Raw genomic sequence first — 6,512 nt, 5'->3', positions numbered from 1 at the left:
GACCGCATTGGGACTCGGGCGGCGCAGCGTCCGCGGGTGTTCGTGGGATCAAGTGTCCGTTTCCCCTGCGCCCCGCTTGCAAAGTCCGTTCAGAGCGGCGTGTCGTGGGGTCGGCTGAGCGGGTCTGCGGTGGGCGTTGCGGGGGACTGGCCGCGGAGGGAAGGCGGACTGTGGCGGAAGGGAAACCGGCGCGCGCTTAGAAAGGAGTAACAGGTGTGCGGGCTGGATCTCCGTCCTGGAGGCTGTTTCTGTCTTGAATATAGACAGAAATGGTGCTTTCTGATCAGGTGGCTTTTCCCTTTTAAGGGGTGAACTGAAGGCTTTCACCCCAGGGGTGCCCAGCCTGGCAGTGGAAGCTGCAGCCTGTGCAGCGTTGCACCTGGGAGACGGGGAGTGGAAACTGCGCGAGGCTATAGGACGCGGGCGGGAGGCAGATACTCAACAGGCTGCACCGGACTCTGCCTTTATCGGATGCTTAACACGACTTGGCTCATTTTAGGCTTTTTTATTTTTATTTTTCGGCCTCCTTATGAGATCATTGATAAAATCCAACAAGTGGCCGCCTATAGCAAGCTATCTAATGAAGCATAAATGACACTGAATGCACAGCCTTGGTAGAAAAGTTCTATTACTTTGTAGTCCCACCTTCATTCTCTACTTCTCTGAGCAAAGGTTGACCACCTGCCACGGAACGCACTGCTGAGCTCTGGGGATGCTGAGGTACATGCATAGGACATCACACCCACCGTTGGTGCTGGACACCGTTGAAAGGGATACAATGGAAAAGGACATTTCTACCTTTTTTTTTTTTTTTTTTACAAAAATAAGATATGAATATATTTTGGGCAACATTTAAGATGGCATATGATTGCGTGCCAAAATAAGCAGTGCATGAAATGAGGACTTAGAGAATGGTAAGGTCAGGTTAGGAGATGAACCAGTGCCCATAAGTCAGTTCAGTAGGAGTAAAGAGCATCGAGGAATAGCAAAGCTATTGTCTATCTTCCTTTCTACTGTAGACCCCCCTCACCAAGAGGCAATGTGGGATGCTGGGGGAAATGGAGATTCCGGTCAGGGCAACTGCGGTTAGCATCTTGGTCCTGCCACTTAGTAGTTGTGTGACCTTAGGAGAACTTAACCTCTCTCATGCTCAGTGTCTTTATTTATAAGCTAGGGGTGATGTTATTGATCATTGATCACCTGATTCTTGGCAAATTTACCAATAATCCAGTGGATTAACACATGATTAATGATCAGATATTCTGATAGTGCTACCATTAATTAGAAGATAGGGTTTTTGTTTTTTTATTTATGAACTAGAGGCCAGTGCACGAAAATTCGTGCACTCGGTGGAGGGGGGGGGTGGTCCCCTCAGCCAGGCCTGCGCCCTCTCGCAGTCCTGGGGAATCGGGCCTAAGCTGGCAGTCAGACATCCCTCTGGCAGCCCGGGAGCCCTTGGGGGATGTCCACCTCCCAGCTTAGGCCCGCTGCCCAGGAGATCAGGCCTAAGCAGGCAGGCGGACATCCCCTGAGGGGTCCCGGACTGCGAGAGGGCGCAGGCCGGACTGAGGGAACCCCCCCTCCGGTGCACAAATTCTATGCACTGGCCCTCTAGTGTTTAATATTAACTTAGTAATAAGAGAGCTATGAGGATTTAGAAAAAATATCATTTAGTTAAGAAAATTAGGATAGGTTTCATGAAGGATGGCTAAATGAGCCTTTGAAACACAGATAAGATTTCCATTGATGGAAAAGGAATAGCATAAAAGTAATTCATAGAGCCCAAATAATATAATCAGCTCCAGAGGAAATCCATAAAGGGATATTCTTTTGAAGAGATTTCAGGGAGGTAAAATTTCCAAAAACTTTGGGCCCAAGTTGTCAGTCACGGCGTCTGTCTCTGTTTCTGTCTCTATGTGTCTCTCTCACTCTCATTTTTGTTGTTGTTGTTTTTAAGGGATAAAGTAGGAAAAGGTCATAGGTGATATACAAACAGCACTGCAGAAAGAAAAGAAATCTTGGGGAAAATGAAACACTGATATAATCATCATTAAACATTTTAAAATAATATCTCCTAGTAATGGAGCTCTTGTCTTACATTTTACATACACTATGTATTCCATAAAACAACCCTTTAAGATATTTTTTTAATAGACATTTAAAGATGAGGGAAGCGCTCAGAGAAGTTAAAAAATTTGCCCACCATCACAATAAGAGCATAAGTTAGGATTTAATTCAGTTCTTTTAGATTACAAAGCACTTTTATAATTAGGATGTCTAGCAAAATTGCTGTTAGAAAAATGAAAGCTGTTGTGTATCTGGGTAGAGTGAGGGTAAAAATTTAGGGAGTAAAAATAAAGCCATTCATTTCTGTTTTCTAATGTGTATATTTTAAAAGTTTATTAATAGAATCTTCAAAGAACTAACTTTGCCCCAATTCCCTGTTCTTTTCCTCCAGAGGAAAAAAACCCTGGAAGTAGTTTTCTTATCTCTTGTGTTTCTAGAAGGAGTACCTTATCTGTTTTTTGTGTGTTTTTGTTTTGTTTCTTGGTTTTTGTTTTTTTCTTTTCCCTCAAAGATTATGGCCATGCCAATTATAATTGAACTAGAGGTCCGGTGCATGAATTCGGGCATGAGTGAGGTCCCTAGGCCTGGCCGGCCATCAGGGCCGATTAGGTTCCCTGTCTCCCCACCTCCTCCTTCCCTCGCTGCTTGCATGCCACCACCATGCAGTTCCCCACCTCCCTGCCTCCTCCTTCCCTCACCACCCGCCACCACCCACTCCCGGTTCCCCGTCCCAGCCCAGGGCCCAGCCCCGACCGGGTGAGCAGGACCTTCCGGCCAGGGGGAGGGACCCAGGAGGTTGGCTGCCGGCCCTGAGGAGGGGGCCAGCCCTCGGCCCCCTTAGGAAAGGAACCATGTCCACCGCCACCCACCCCTGGTTCCCTGTCCCAGCCCGGGGGCCCAGCCACAATCAGGCAATCGGGGCCTGCCAGCCGGGGGTGGGACCAGGAGGTTGGCCAGCAAGCCCCATCAGCGATCGGGGCCTGCGGGCTGGGGGCAGCTCCTGCGTTGAGTGTCTGCCTCCTGGTGGTCAGTGCGCATCATAGCATCTGGTCATTCTGGTAGTTCCATTGTAGCGGTTGCTTAGGCTTTTATATATATACTAAGAGGCCCGGTGCACGAAATTTGTGCACTGTGGTGGGGGGGGGGGTCCCCTCAGCCTGGCCTGTGCCCTCTTGCAGTCCAGGACCACTCGGGGGATGTCTGCCTACTGGCTTAGGCCCACTCCCCAGGGAGTGGACATTCCTCTCGCAGTCTGGGACCCCTCGCTCCTTACTGCCTGCCTGCTTGCTGCTCCTTACCGCTCAGCTCGCTGCTCCTTAGTGCTGCCACTGATTCAGGAGAGGCTCTCGCCACCTCCGCTGCGCTCACCAGCTGTGAGTCTGGCTTCTGGCTGAGCGGCGTTCCCCCTGTGGGAGCACACTGACCACCAGGGGGCAGCTCCTGCATTGAGCGTCTGCCCCCTGGTGGTCAGTGCGCATCACAGTGACCAGTCATTCTGGTTGTTCTGCCATAATGGTCGCTTAAGCTTTTATTATATAAATAGATAACCACAAGGGCATTAAGGAAAGTTTTTCGAGTTGTTGTCCAAAAATATCAAAAGTGGGAACAAAATAACTTAATACTGAAATATTTGGTTAACTTTTAAAAATTCCAATTTCAAGAACTATGTTTTGTTTATTTCATTTTGCAGATAGCCAGCCATATATCTATAATGTATAATTTGGTAGTATTGCTTTCTAAAAGTTATACAAACCATGTACGTAATTCATTGTCTATCATTTTCCAGTGGCTTACTTTCCTAAACTTTATGACACTTATATGTCTGGTAGGCTTTTAAAAAGAATACTTTTGAAATTATTCTGTGTGTTTGGATTTTGAAAACTTGAACAGCTAAAGGAAATAATTTTTGACATCTGATGAGAGCAGGTTGTGAAACGTCTTCTTTAAAAGGATTGTAGAATTTAGGTTCAGCTTTGAAAATGATATTACCAAATACTGTTTTTTAAACTGTTGAATAGTTATTTGAAAATAATTAAATAATAATTGTAACTTTAATTTATTCTAATATCTGCAACATTTTGGTTAGTTTTATAAAAGAAGAACATGCATTGGTTTTATTTTGGAAGAGAGTAAGCAGCGGCCTTCATTAGAGCCCTTTACTATGCACTTACAAGTTAATGTTCTACTCATAATTTCTAGTTGTGTAGGAGAGTTTATTTCTAGTGTTACACTGTATAACAAATCTGTTATTTTATAGTTGGCCTTGGCAGAATTGTACAAAGATGAAGTGAAATGCAAATCTTCCAAAACTGATAGACCTAAAGCTTCAGTCTTTAAAAGCCCACGAACACCACCTCAAAGGTAAGTTTTTCTCTTATTTTTAAAAATTTTATCCCTTTTTAGTTCACTAATCCCAAATTATTTAAATGGCCTTGAAATCTTTTAAAAATAAACATTATCTAGGTTTTCCAGTGAGGTCTTTCTCACCAATACCCCTTTCTTTCTTTATCATTTTCTCTCCCTTTCTCTTCATCTTCCTTTCTCATTGCTACCTCTCTGTTGTACAGCTCCTAATACTAACGCTTGTCTTACGAGCCAGCTATCTATGGTGCCAGATGGGTACTGGAAATATTGAGGGATCACTTTGTAAAGTATATGATTATCTAACCACTATGCTATACACCTGAAACTAATTCAAAATAATATTGAATATAAACTGTAATTTAAAAATAAAATTTAAAAGAGAAAAGAAAAAAGAGCCACCTATGGTAGCACGTGGACCCTCAGTATAAGCTTGGCAGGAAAGCTTCCAGTGGCTCCTGCTTGGGGTAACCTGGGCCTCATCCTGCCCGGAGCTCTAGCAGGATGGGGGCAACCCCACCTCCACTTCCCCCCTGCCCTCAGCAGTGTGAGCCAGCCTTATGTTAGCTTCCGTTAGTGGGTTCTGCTTGCTAGTATCCACTGGTTCTCCAGGGGGACTTTTTCTTCACTTACAGTGAATTGAGAGCTGGTCTGCCCTTCCCTCTCTGTTCAGTTTTGCACATACTAATTTTGGAGAAAGTGTTGAAGGTGACCTTCATTCTTCATCTCTAGTGCTGATATAATTTGCCCACTTTTTGTTTTGTGGGTCAGTTCAGTGCAGATTTGAAACTGATTTGGAGGGAATGGGTAGTTAAAAACATGAGCTCTGATTGTCACCTTATACTTGAAGTCCCATGTTGATATTTCATAGGTTATATTAGCTGTTATTCTTGATTGAAAAAGATCTTAAAAGATAAAATAGGATACTAATGTAGAGGCAATTTTATGTTCTGGAAGACCGTTATGAAGTTGGAGTGAGTAGAAATCAGTTTCTACATAGTTAATACACTAAAAAACTTGTTTGTGGTCTAAATTATTTACCTTTAACACAGGGTTATAATTTTTTAGTCCAGAGAACTCTTAGGAGTAAACCCTCTATGTGTAGCTCTGCAGTCTAGATTTAGGTGTTCACTCTCTCTAAAGGTCTCTTCACTAACGAAGTCCCTAGTGATTGTAGATTCCTCAGGGAAAAGACTTAGCTTTTGGTTGCCAACACTTCTCCCCACCACACTCCAAAAGTGCATTTATAAGTGATTGCAAAGGATGAGAGAGGAAGAACCAAGCCGGTTCTCATGCTGCATGCTGAGCTTGCTACAGGAATCTCTGCAAACTCCACGAGAAATGATATGAACTGTTCACTATTTATTCCTTAATCCTATTTTTAAAATTAAATATTTTCACAGAAGGCATATAAATTATTCTTTTTACATTAAAGTTATTTTCTAAGACTGTAGCTTTTTACTTTAAAGTAGTTTATGTCTGTATTCTAAGTTTTTATTCACGAAGTGTAATGTTTAAAGGTTCTATTCAAGTGAGCATGAATACAGTGGATTGCATCTAGTTCGACCTTCAACTGGGAAAATAGTGAATGAACTTTTCAAAGAGGCAAAGGAACATGGGGCTGTCCCTCTACATGAAGCCACAAGAGCTTCAGGTGATGACAAAACTAAGGTAAATGCTCAATATCAAAACTAAGGATGCTACTTATATATTTGATCTCCTCTATAGGTTTTTTAAAAATTGATTTCAGAGAGAGAGGAAGGAAGAGAGGGAGTGAGGGAGGAGAGAGAGAGAAAGAGAGATTTGTTGTTCCACTTAGTTATGCATTCATTGGTTGATCTTGTATATGCCCTGACTGTGGTTTGAACTCGCAATCTTAGCATCTCAGGAAGACACTCCAACCAACTGAGCTACCCTCCCAGGGCTATAGTTTTTTATCTACACTAATAAAAGAGAAACATGGTAATTGGCGTATGACCGCTACCCTTTTCATTGGCTAATCAGTGAGTATATGCAAATTAACTGTCAGCCAAGATGGCGGCCGGCAGCCAGGCACTGAAGCGAGCACGAGGCTTGCTTGCTGC

At 43.6% G+C, this 6,512-nt stretch overlaps 1 protein-coding gene across 2 annotated transcripts in view; it reads left to right on the top strand.

Moving 5' to 3' along the window:
- Positions 1-4,217: 4,217 nt before the first annotated feature.
- Positions 4,218-6,512, top strand: part of UBXN2B (UBX domain protein 2B) — a 29,286-nt gene continuing 26,991 nt past the window's right edge. Inside the window, exons 1-2 of one of the 2 annotated variants that reach the window (XM_014544107.1) lie at positions 4,218-4,428; positions 5,949-6,099. The gene's annotated coding sequence lies outside the window, so the exon portion shown is untranslated. The remainder of the gene's footprint in view (positions 4,429-5,948; positions 6,100-6,512) is intronic. The other variant, XM_014544108.1, reaches the window with a different exon arrangement.

Source organism: Myotis brandtii, unplaced genomic scaffold, assembly GCF_000412655.1.
Source record: "Myotis brandtii unplaced genomic scaffold, ASM41265v1 scaffold351, whole genome shotgun sequence".
Lineage (NCBI taxonomy): Eukaryota > Metazoa > Chordata > Mammalia > Chiroptera > Vespertilionidae > Myotis > Myotis brandtii.
This window is presented reverse-complemented; position numbering and strand designations above follow the sequence as displayed.